The sequence below is a fragment of the Canis lupus genome, chromosome 7 (assembly GCF_048164855.1).
Source record: "Canis lupus baileyi chromosome 7, mCanLup2.hap1, whole genome shotgun sequence".
NCBI classification, from domain to species: domain Eukaryota; kingdom Metazoa; phylum Chordata; class Mammalia; order Carnivora; family Canidae; genus Canis; species Canis lupus.
The window spans coordinates 30,291,487-30,304,340 of record NC_132844.1 but is presented as its reverse complement, the minus strand read 5'-3'; the positions used below and the strand labels follow the sequence as shown (position 1 = coordinate 30,304,340).

At 38.1% G+C, this 12,854-nt stretch overlaps 1 long non-coding RNA gene across 1 annotated transcript; it reads right to left on the bottom strand.

Moving 5' to 3' along the window:
- Window positions 1-4,599: 4,599 nt before the first annotated feature.
- LOC140636715 (uncharacterized) lies at window positions 4,600-6,590 on the bottom strand. Its single transcript, XR_012033922.1, has 2 exons — window positions 6,418-6,590; window positions 4,600-4,876 (listed from the first exon to the last, which is right to left on the bottom strand). It is a non-coding gene; the product is annotated as an uncharacterized lncRNA (long non-coding RNA).
- Between the last annotated feature and the right edge of the window lie 6,264 nt (window positions 6,591-12,854).

Sequence of the window (12,854 nt, the reverse complement as noted above, 5' to 3'; positions counted from 1 at the left end):
CGTCCAGCTCGGGAGGAAGAACAGTCCGCCCCGTGCGAATCGACGGAGCCGCGTCCTAGTTACCAGAGCGGCGAGCCCTCCGGGGTGGAGGGTGGAGGGGCGAGTAGGGGGCGGGGAGAGGACGGTTACCCACGGAGCGTCCAGCTGTGTGGCAACGCCGCCCCCTGCCGGTGCCCTGCGGAGCCGCGTACCGAAGTGGAGAAACCGACCCGACCTTAGAGGGAAGCCCTTGCCCCTCAGCGCCAGGCCTAGCACGGGTGGGGGTGGGGCGACCACACAGTTCTCACAGGCCCGCCGCCCCGCCAGAAGCGCGTATTCCTCCCTGTCCCCACAGGAGTCCCGCATTCTGTCCAGGCATTCAGGATAATTACGTACGTGTATATGCACGGTTTGACCACCTCTTACGTTCCAGGCACCCAGGCTAAGTGCTGAGGATATAAGGACGGCTGCATCTCACACAGTTTAAGCGGGCATGAGAAGCAAGTACGCACTTACGGTTCAGCCTTACCTGTGTGATGAAAGGAGTATCTGTGGTGAGCTAACTAGGATCAGGGAAACTGGGAGGAAAAAAAACATCATAAACTAGAAGGGAGGTGTCGTTTGAATTGAATCTTTTTTTTTTTCAATATTTTTTTCTTTATTTATTTATGATGGTCACACAGAGAGAGAGGCAGAGACACAAGCAGGCTCCATGCACCGGGAGCCCGACGTGGGATTCGATCCCGGGTCTCCAGGATCGCGCCCTGGGCCAAAGGCAGGCACTAAACCGCTGTGTCACCCAGGGACCCCTGAATTGAATCTTTAAAAGTGGACTTTACTTTCGTAGTTGAGTAAGAAGGAGGCAGGCATTGTCAACATAGGGAATAGAGAATGTTTGAGAAAGGATGTCTAGACTGCCATGGAAAGAAATAAGACTGGTAGTGCATTGGGATAAGGTTTGTGGGGGTTGGAGAAACTTGCTGAGCACCTCTGGGCTCTCCTCAGTGCTTTACACTTAAAACTTCATTTAATGATCTTCTGCTTAAGAAGTAGGTATTCTAGGTCAGAGGAATTCACAGAAAAAAACTGCTAGGTAGAGACTTGCCCAAGGTTCATGGCCAGTAAGAAATGGGGCCAGACCTTGAACTTAGCCCATTTGACTGCTGTTTAGCCATCATTTTTAGGAACGGGATTATCCGCAGTTTACGGATAAATAAAGACAAGTACAAATGGCAAAAAATATTTAAAAGAAGAAAAGACCTGTTAAAAATGTTTCTTTCAAAGGCCAGTGTGAATTCTGACCTTTCTAAAAATAAGGTCAAAGAGGTAAATAGGTGATGCATTAGGTACACTACACCAAAGAGAGCAAGGGTTTAGCTCTGCTGCTATTGTTTTGAACTTTATTTTAACCCTTCCTCTAAAACGTGAAGGGCGGGAAAAGGAAGTTTCAGAGCTGAGAGCACCTGTACTTCATGCATGCCCAGGATTTTGTTCTGTGGGGCTAAGGGAATCTGCATTTTACCAAGTTGCCCATGTAGTTCTGACGCAAGGGCTCAGCACTTTGCACTGCATTGACAAAAGCCGCATTGGCCCAGTCCTCTAGGCGGGGACCCTATTCCCAAGCAGAGGCTGCTCATCACTGCTGGCAGCTCCCATGGCCTCTCCCAAAAGTAGAGGTAATGGCTGAGAGGCAGAAGTAGAGCATGAGGCCAGACATGAAAGACATGTTATGCATAAGACCCTGCACCAGGAATTCTAGCAGCAGTGGGCAAGAGCCCTTCTCTTAAACTGCCAGGGCTTTGTGGCTGACACTTCCTTAAACCTTTATCAAAGCGTTTCCCCCTCCCCAACTGGGTTCCGCCCATCACAGCAAATTTCCATATCTCCATAATCCAGACCCTGCTACCTCCTGCACTAGGACATCTGGGCTGTCTTGCTTTTGGCAGTACCTTGGTGATGCTTTGACTGGATTCATATGTGTCTGATTCATAGTGGCCATTTGATATGTACTGTTGAACGAAAGCATCTGTTGGTCTTTGTTTCTCTTCACCCTGTCCTCAAACTGAGATAATATTTACATTCTGAGGGGAAAATGTTCATCCTTCCATGAAATTGCAAATTTTGCAATTGCAAGCATTTATTTTTTTCTAGATAGCCAAAATAATTATCAAATGAGAAAATCTATACTTTCACAACCTAGATATCTTTCGACATAGTTACTCTTAGTTTAAATTTAGGTTCAAATTTGTTTTTTTTTTCTCTCTCTTCAGCTTCTGAACTTATTTGGTACATAATTTACTTTTCTCCATTTAAAAAGAAAAAGAAGACACCTGGGTGACTCAATTAAGTGGCTGACTCTTGATTTTGGCTCAGGTCATGATCTCAGGGTCCTGGATCGGCTCTGTGCTCAGTGTGGAGTCTGCTTGAAGATTCTCTCTCTCTCTCTTCCTCTGTCTCTCTCCCTATACGTGCTCTTTCTCAAACAAATAAGTCTTTAAGAAAAATAAAAGGAAAAATAGATCTATGTATATAAGGGTGAGTCTCTACCTGAAATTCTTAAAAGAATGTTTTACATATACTTTTGAGGAAAAAAAAAAAAAAAAACACCATTAGTTGATCCTGACTTAAAAGTTATGGTAATCAATGCAATGAAAATAAGAAATAAGAAGGCAAGATTCAATTTTGGTCTTAATAATTATTAACATTATTTAGTTTGTTATAATGTGCCAGGCAGTGTGTTCAGTATTTTATATACCATATTTTCTTTTAAACTTCCTGCAAATCTCAAAGCTTCACATACTGCATACCCATTTTCCAGGTAGAGAAAAGAAAGTAGAGAAAGGTTAAATAGCTGAGAGAAGTAGTAGAGCCTTGGTTCAGACTGACATGTATACTTCCTCTCCTTAGTCTCTTTCATTCTATGAGTCTGTCTTCTCATTTACCTTTTAGACTTAAACTGAACTGGAAGTGCACTCTTTTCCTTCTTTCTTTCAAAGTATTGGACATTCAGATTGGACACAACGTTGAGGACCAAGATGTTTTATCCTGAAACACCTGCTGAAGGCCAGAATGCACTGCAGCCTAACTGGCCTGTTGAGCATTTCTTCCTCAGTGACAAGTGACCTGCTGCTGCGGCAGTGGAAACCTAGCAACCTGGCAGCCTTACAGCACTTACAACTAATACCATACACGCTGAAACACAGTGTGAGGTGTGAAGTCCGCCCCAGGTCCACGTAGCAGTGATAATACCTTTCCCATTTTGCCTTGTCTGCTTCCTCTTTTCTCAAAAATGGTTTTAGAAGGTAGGAAGCAAACAAATATAAAATGATCCTCCAAGTTCATACCAGAGGGAGAGAGAGAAGAGCCTAGAAAACTACTGTTTTCTATTACTATTACTATTACTTCTTAAGACTATTAAGACTATTACTTCTCGGGACGCCTGGGTGGCTCAGTGGTTGAGCGTCTGCCTTTGGCTCAGGGTGTGATTCCGGGATCAAGTCCCACATCAGGCTTCTGCAGTGAGCCTGCTTCTCCCTCTGCCTATGTCTCTCTGTGTCTCTCATGAATAAATAAATAAAATCTTTAAAAAAAAGACTGTTGTTTCTGTTCTCCAGCAATCTAGCCAGTCTCTCCCCATATTCTTGTCTCATTCTTGATATTTCTAAATCAGCCCTCTCCACTATTTCCAGTGCCTTTTCTTCCTTCCGCTGTTTATGCTCTTTGATCCCTTCCACAACATGTGGCACAATCCTATGGAAGACCCTTGTAGTCTAGGCAAAGCAGTGACAATATGAAGAATCTGAACTCCGACCCTCAACCCCCTTGTGATACACTGCCTTAGGGCAGATCCCAGTAATTCCTGAAGCCATTGAGGGACAGGCAGGCATCCTTTCTCAAGCATGTACATGCAGCTGTCTACATTATAGGGTAAACTGGAGATATCCCTGTTGTCAAATTAGTGTTAGTAGAGCAGGAGCTAATCAAAGTGCTTCATGTCAAAATTAAATCTCACTTGGGAACCTAAACCACCTGTTTTCATAGGGAAATGGTGCTGTGAATGACTTTCCCCATGCTTCTTTAGGGAAATAATTTCTTTTTCAGGGCCTTTTTGAAGGCCAGAAATATCCCAAGCCGTACAACTTGTACATTAGTTTGGGAATAATAGTCAAACTTTTTATTACTTGTATACTTCTTAGCAAGCAACAGGCTTTTATAGTTTTTAACTTTTCAACCCTTTTTATTCTATAACATTTAATTTTATTTTCAAGATAATTCTGGTCAATGTGCAGTCCTAATTTTAAAGAAAGGCTAGATGATTTTCCCCAAGTTTATATAGCTAGTTATGGAAAAATTAAAGTTAGACTCAGTTACTGTAACCCGGGGGTCAGCATCTCTTTTTCTTGGCCACACTGTTTAATCTTACCTTTGTGTGAATGGATTTAAATGATCAATAACAAATAGTTCAGTTTGAAGGCATCCTCTAGCCACACAGAGGGTCATTTGTGTAGACTACATTCACACTTGTAAATGTCTTATGAAAGCATCACTATTCTACTGTTAAGCATCTTATAAATGTAATTTCCTAAGGTGTTATTTTTAAGAATATTTATTTGAAGTCAATGACCTCATAAAAATAATTTTATTTACTGTCACAGATCAGTGAGCTTAGGAAATTCAGTATACAAACAACAAATATGATAAATAGATGTACATCATTACTCCTGAAATCACAATTGATCTAGATTGTTTTTTAATAGTTCTTCATCAGAAAGATTAGCCAGTATTTTCTCGTGCTGCTCTCAGTGCTGATTATGCCATAAGTTCTTCCTGTTTTGACATCTTGGTGAAATGCTTGCCGTTTCATTCAATGTTGTAAGTCCATGGACCAGATATTTTCCTTACTCCAAACAAAAGAGACATTCAGAAGTTGCATTAGTTTGGCAAAATGTAAACTAGAAATATACATATATTTTCAAAAACTAGAAAATATGAATAAATAAACCTATTTTCCCTAAAGTAATATTTGTATTATGAGTTTTTCCTTCTGTAAGCTTGTACTAGAAGAATGTTTAACTTCTCTGAAGAAAATCTTGATGTTTACTTGTGGTACCTGTAAAGCTTTGAGAAGGGTCCAACGGGGGTGGATATAATAAATTATCTCTCTTTTCTAAAAGGAATTTGGTCAAAAATATTCATGTACCTTGTGTGAAAAAGGAAAAAAAAAAAAAGACTATCTTTTATGGGTAGGTATAGCCAGCTCATTCTGATATTTTTTTCAGCCAGTTCTTAACTTGTACCTATGTTGGTACATCTGACAGTTGATTGGTAGTTAATTTCTCTTTTCCACTGATTGTTGGTTTCTTTTATATGAGCTTTGAGATTTTAGAGATATTTAGAAATAGTATTACCCATTTTGCTAACACTATTTTGATATGCCCAAATCAGAAAGAGCATGAACAGGGGGAAGGGCAGACAGAAAGGGAGGACCAGACTCCCCGCTAAGCAGGGAGCCCCACTAAGACTAAGCTAGCTGGATCACAGGACCCTGAGATTGTTACCTGAGCTGAAGGCAAGATGTTTAACTGGCTGAGCCACCTAAGCATCCCAAAAATGTTTTCTTTTTTAACTATTACAATGATGAACATTTTTAAAAGACAATTTTTAAAAAATTGTGCAAACTGACTCTTTTGAACTCTGACTTGAAAATCCTGGGTTCCTTAAATAAAATAGGAGTGAGGAAACTAGCTTCAGAGTTTCTGCAGGAGGTGGGGAGACGCCAGGACACCTGAACTTATTCTAGCAATGTAGGATAAAGGAAATTCAAGTTTAATTTCCAAGTAAAAAGAAAAGCTTCAGGATGCTATGAATTGGGCATTGCTTGAGAAAGTGTAGGGGGGGGGGGAAAGAGCAATCAGAGTTATTGATATCTGAAACATGGGAGCTTCTGACTGGAGAAGGTTTCTAATAAGCTACAACTCCAGCAGGGGTGCTAGGTATTAAAACAGAGTTTGGACTAACACATGATTAACTAGCCACAGTTTAGATAAGTAAGATATCTTTAAAGGGCAACAGAAAAACTGCCCTCCAGATTTTGAAATTTGTTATTACTCAATGAAGTGAGTAAGTGTTTAGCATAAAGCAAGTGACGTTCTTAATTTTTCTTAGCAGAAAGCCAGAATGGAATATTAAAAGAGTAAAAAACAGAACAAAACAAAACAAAGCATGGTGGCTGAGATTCTTTGACCCTGTATCATCCCTGGCTTCCATTAAAATTCTGAAAACATTTATTTTTTCCTTCACTGGCATTAATTTGGCCACCACTTCCCACTCCCATCTATTTAACATGAGATCTATATAAATGGTAGTTCAGCTTCCTCATACTGACTAAGAATGTATGGCTTTGGTATGTGTTAAAAAATAAATGCTTTAAGCAAGTACTTTTGACTTGTCTGGTTGTCTTCTACTCTTCTCCTTATATGTCTTTGAACATCATCAATGTCCTTTTGTGGGTTACAGGACTTGTTGAGGAGGTCAGCATACTCAGAAGTGACACAGTCGCCTTGCATACTGCTGAGCACTGGAAATACCTGCAAGGTGAGTCCATTTCATACTCAGAGTAGTATATCCATATTTTATATTTATTATTTGAAAAGTAAAATCAATAATCATAAGATCATGTTAAGAATAACTTCAATTTTATTTTAAAATTTGTAAAAACTGTATTTTTATGTAGTACATTGCAATGTATTCTATTTTGTATGTTACAACTCTAGACCACATGAACAGATAACTTTATTTCTGACACCAAAGTAATTACCCTTTGCATATTGAATAGGTCATTATTTTGCATCACATTTTCTTCATAAATCAAAGAAATTGAGTTATCATGACTAATTCTTAATCTACTTTCTGTCTAAAGATAGCAAACATTTGGACTAGAAAAATTGAAAAACAAGGTCATTATTTAGATGTTTTATCTACAAGATAATAAACAGCCAGATGTCTAGTTAAAGTTTTTGTTTTTAAATAGGGCAAAATGGAAATTTCAGTTGTCTTCTAAATTTAATTAAAGATCAGTGTGATCAAAACATTTACTCTGGAACTTGCATTTTCAATTTTGAATGCCTGTATTGATCAAATTAACCAGAGGCTTTACAACTTGCACCTTATGCTACACTCAAACATGGGTAGCCAGAGCATTCAGCAACCCTCAGTCCTAATCTAGTCCACTGCTCCCCTTATGTCTGAATTAAAAGGGACGGGGATGGGGGAGATTGAACATAGTTGTGCTGGAAGGTGAGGGTATGTGTGTACACATGTATTTTATATCTCCCCTAAATTTTCCACTAGATGTTTGTTCTTTCACTCATCCTTTCTCATCTCCCATTTGTTAATACAAATGCATGGCTACTGAGTCAGACTAATGCTGTCAGCCAATATATTAGCCTACTTTTTTATGAATCTTTAGTTTGATCACTGGCGCCTGAAAATCAACTGACAAATAATCTAGATTAAATAGCCTAAATATGTTGTGTGTGTCTGTAGTAAAAATTCTCTATTTAGGATGATGTTTTCAGTTGAAAAATGGCAACTTTAAAGTTTTAATAAATATCCTCAATGCTGTTATGAACTAAGCTTCTAATTTTACAGATCATTTGATGACTCATTTTTCTGAAGCCCCAGTTACATATGATTAATGGGGTTTTATTTGGGATTTAACTTTTCTCTCTTTTATTTGTTTTTCAACACTTATGGGAATCTTTCAGAAACTTCCACCACTGTTCTGTTTTTTAATCAAGTGGAGTATGAAGGCTAATCAATTTTAGATTTCAAATTGTGCCTTCATACATGTGATACAAAATTAAAAATATACCATTTACTTTTATGAGGATGTTATGTTACTACTTACTGAAATTCTTTTTTTCTTTTTTTTTTTTTTTTTTTTTTTTTTTTTTTTTAGTATGCTCCATACCCAACGTGGGGCTTGAGTTCATGAACCTGAGATTAAGAGTCACATGCTCTATTGACTGAGCCAGCCAGGCACTTCCTTAAATTCCACACTAATGAATGTTTTGATCAAAATTTATATTTCTATGTTTAGGTCTGTTTAGTTCTTCAGCAATCTGAGATATATGGTGGTCATACATATACTGTAGAAGATTTTAAATCTGTTTAGTTCTTCAGAAATCTAAGGTATATGATGGCCTTAAATCTACTGTAGAGCATTTGGATTCCTTCTTTAGCTTATTTCTCTCTGACTGAAATTTCATATTGGTCATTGTTAAGTTATGACAGAAATGAAATACATGGGATTTAATTCAATATTCACAAACCCACAGAGATATCACCTTACTCTCCCACTTAAAATTAAGGCTTTTGCACACTTAGTTAAAAGCACTGACCATAGATAATCAGTTTTATAAAATTGAAACATAAGTTAATCTCCCAAAGTCTAAACACAAATGTGATGTCTCACTGAAGAGCATTATAGTCTTAAACAGTTTTAAGTCTCTTGCCATGACTTCTTATCTGTCTGTATGGTTTCTTTTATCTTTGGCCTCAGTCCAGGTTACTTTCATTTGGAGCTGATGCCACTTTATTTTTTTTTAATTAATTTTGGCTAATAAATGCCTACAATATATTTTACTATACTTAATTACACTAGGAAATTGGACTTTGATTACAATTAAGTAGAACATTTCAAATATAATATCATTATAGCATAAGTTGGCCCAGCATCTGTGTTAGATTACATTATCCAAACACATGAAACAGTCAAATTTCTGACTTGGTCAACCCCTGCAGGCAGGGATCTGCTGTTTTTTGCCAGTTGAAGTCTGTTTCCTGATTATTGCTCTCACTGTCAGTGGGTCATCCTCACAATTCCATAAATGCTGTTGAACTCCCAGCAGTTTCCTATAGTTCTTATCTGTCAACATTATTCAAGAATATTACTTTAAACAACAACAAAAAAAAAAAAGAAAGAAAGAAAAAAAAAGGAAAAGAAGAAAAGGCTGTTCTTACAGAACTTTACAAACTATTTTCAATCAGGATTTAGGTAATAGCTCAAACTGTAGCCCCAAAGTATCCAGTTCATTTTTTTTTTAGATTTTATTTATTTATTCATGAGAGACAGAGAGAGAGAGGGGGGCAGAGACACAGGCAGAGGGAGAAGCAGGCTCCATGCAGGGAGCCTGATGTGGGACTCGATCCCGGGTCTCCAGGATCAGGCCCTGGGCCAAAGGTAGGGCTAAACCGCTAAGCCACCCGGGCTGCCCCATTTTTTTTTTTTTTTTTTTAATAAATTGTACTTCAAAGACACTTGGTCCAGTAAGAAACTGGGTTTGTTCCCAAGGTCTGAAAGTGCTAGAGATCAGCTGTCCATGTTTCTTTAACCTTATGGCAAGGCTGCCTCAGTTAATGCCACGTCTTCCTTTTATTCATTTCTTGGGAAAGTCAATGGCTGACGTGGAAATAACTGAGCATGTATAAGATTATACTATAAAGTGGGCTTATCACTCTGCATTGTGATCAAAGAACCCACTGACCTGTGGGTGACTAAGGTGGCAACAGTGGAGACAAAAAGAAGAGGGAATTCACCAACATAAATTTGTCTTCAGATACATGGAGATGGAAGAGGTCACCTTAGAAAGCATATAGAGAGAAGAGACAGAGTTCTGTGATGTATTTTATTTCAAGTATTATATTCCTGTATTTGTATCCTGACCTTTAAAAATTATTTGCAACTTATGCAGAGCAAAAATATAAAAAGATTGTACCATTAACATAGGAAAATGACAGATAAGCAGCAATTTTTTTGAAGTATACATATAAAAAGAATTGGAACATAAACTGAGGGTCACTAGTAGTTATTTCTCTCACCTTTTGTCTGGATGTTACTTTTTGAGATCATTGATGTATCTGTAGCAGAGATTATAAACAAATTAACAATATTTATAAAAAAAGCTGTATGCAGGGGAGGAAATAGTAAACTTTATTCAGTCTTCATTCCTTCTAAGAGAGAAAGTTCCTTGGTCAATTCTGAGGTAACATTCTAGCTTTGCTGAACTTTTTCACAACAATTTGATCTCTGCTCAGTTTAATGTATTAAAGTCAGCACCATACAACTAACTGTTCAAAAAACTTACAATATCACCACAGTGAGTAATAATAATGTATAGTGTCTTAAGTAAAATGTTTTATTTTGTCTAATATGGGATATAATGACCTATCTTACAGGAGGTTATCTTAATAAGAATCACTGTCCATACCTACTTAAGCAGCTTGGATTTAAACTATTTGGAAGAAGTCTTTAACCTGATGAGAAATAGATTTATATTAAGTCACTGAAACTCAGAAACTTGCCTTGGAAAGAAAGGGTGCATGTCGTAGGCTATTAGCAGATGCAGAAATCCTTTAATTATAAATAACTCCCTTACCTGGGGAACTTTATACTATGCTGATGAAAGGCTGAATCTAATAATGCTTTTTATTTTACAAACACATAGGCACACACACACAATCTATGAACGTGTTAAGAGCCATAGGTATAAACAACCCATTTACAAATTGCTAGATGAGACTAGCATTTACTTCCTACTCCCTCTGCCATTTGAAGAAAGCCAATTTACTATTTCATCACCTTTCTTCTTCCTGGGATTCTTTGTCTCAGTTGGAAAAATACATCTCTCTCCCCTCCTTCTGACAGACACCTGTCTTGCTTTGTGGTAGGTGACAACCAAAGACCACAATTGTATTTTAATAGTAAATCCTTAAAGATTTACTGAGTCAAAGGAATGAGTCTTTAATTATAGAAAATTAACTTCTAGTAGGAGCTACTATAGTTGCTACTTGAAATGCCTTCCCCATTGGTTCTCAGACCAGACTACCCAGGTACCTTAACTGCATGTGCTGAATATCCATACATTTTGGTAAAGCCACCCAGAGAGCCACGCCTGACCCAACTAGTTGTGCTGCTGACTCTACTGTAAAGTCATTCCTGTGCCAGGTGAACTATAAAATTTCAGCAGGTAAGGAGCCGAAGAAAGTGTAGCACCACGATTTTCAATCTGTTTCTTCATTCTCAAACCTCACAAGGTCGAACCTTTCTGCAGAATTTCAGTTTGGCTTTTATTCACTGAGGAAGTCTGGTACACATAAAAGCTTCCTCTTAGTGTACAGATAAGATTAACAGGCTAACAGTTCTTTGGGTAAGTAGAATTAATTATCAGGAAGCTGTTGATAGTTCATTGTTGACCTGTAAAAACCTAGTAAGAATGAGGTAAACTAAAATAATAGGTCCATTTAAAGTTTGGGTCATATAAGACGTCATTAAAGATCAGATTATTTCAGCAAAGAAAATATTATAGAGAGCTCTCCTTTTAAAGGAAAATAGTTTTTCTGCTGGAGAACTTCCAAACCACACCATTTCAAAACCTAAACACTTCAAACCATTGAAAGCTAATGTTTAACTGTCTGGTTCTTGTCTTAAAAACCTTTTCCCTCTCAGTAATTGGTTTTTGTTGAAATCCAGGTGTCATCTGGCTTTTAATCCCAATTATGTTACTTTTGCTAGGCCAACATACTTTCATTGCCCAGGGGTTACTTTTTTATACCCCACATAGCTTAGAGTGAATTCTACCCTAGTCTGTGTGATTAGGAGAAGTAGTAATCAGCATTTTACTAGAGTTGAGGAAAACAGTAAAGAGCAGGGCTAGTCCAAGACATGATTGTGAAATGTCTGAAATTGTTAAAGCCCATGCCTCCTAATTTGTCATTTAACTCTTTTGTGCCCTAATCTTTGTGAAATCTTGGTCAGCCAAGAGCTATATGATCCCTCTGAGCATCAATTTCCTCTTTTGGAGGATGGACTGAGACTATGTGTGATACAGTACACAACATATGGCCTAATACATAGTACATGTTAAAAAATTATTAGGTCATCATTCTCATCTTCATTAACATCTCTTAAGCTCAAGACTAAGGGATATTTAATACTAATAAATATTTATTTATTATTTTTATTTATGATAAAATATAAGAATTTTTTCTGTTAATAATTTCATTCTTGAGGACCGGAAAGCTTTCCAAACCTGGAAGAATGTGTCTTTAGTTCTGACATTGTAGGGCCCATAGAAGAAGAAATGTATTAGCTTGGGGGAAGCTTCACTGCTCTACAGTGATGCTACCTGCTTGTTTGTTAGACTGCATTAGGCTGGCCTTGCTGGGGGAGAGGGAGAAGATTGTGCAAGTTGGGCATGGAGGCCAGCATATGGGACCTGAATGCTCATACCAGAGCCAGAGAGCCCATGTCCCAGTTAGTTCCAAAACCATTCCCCTGGCAGCCCACAGATCTGGATCCTCCTACCTCCCTCCCACCATCAGCCATTCACTAAAGAGTCTAATCAGTGCATTTTTAAATGCTATGGTGGCAGAAGCAGGTACCAAATTTGAGAGATACAAAGCTTATACAATTATCGGGGCCTTCTTTAGTAGACAGGATGCAAGGTAATAAATAATAAATACAAGGGTGAATAGTTAGAATAAAACAAATCACAAAGTAGACTTGGAGTGTATTTAAAAAGATGGTAAATATCACAAAACATCACAAAATCCATAAAAACAATGTTAATCATCTTCCTGACACACCCTGTAGTGGGTCCCCCCCCCCTTTTTTTTTAATTTTTAGGTTGCTTACTCTGATTGTTCCCTTATGTACTTCCTGATAGAAGAGAACTTGTGAGTTAACATGGCATCAGAGAAAACCAAAACCTTTGTTTACAATTTTATATGTAAGATGGTTTGAGGGGCACCTGGGTGATTCAGTGGTTGAACATCTGCCTTTGGCTCAGTTCATAATCCCGGGGTCCTGGGAT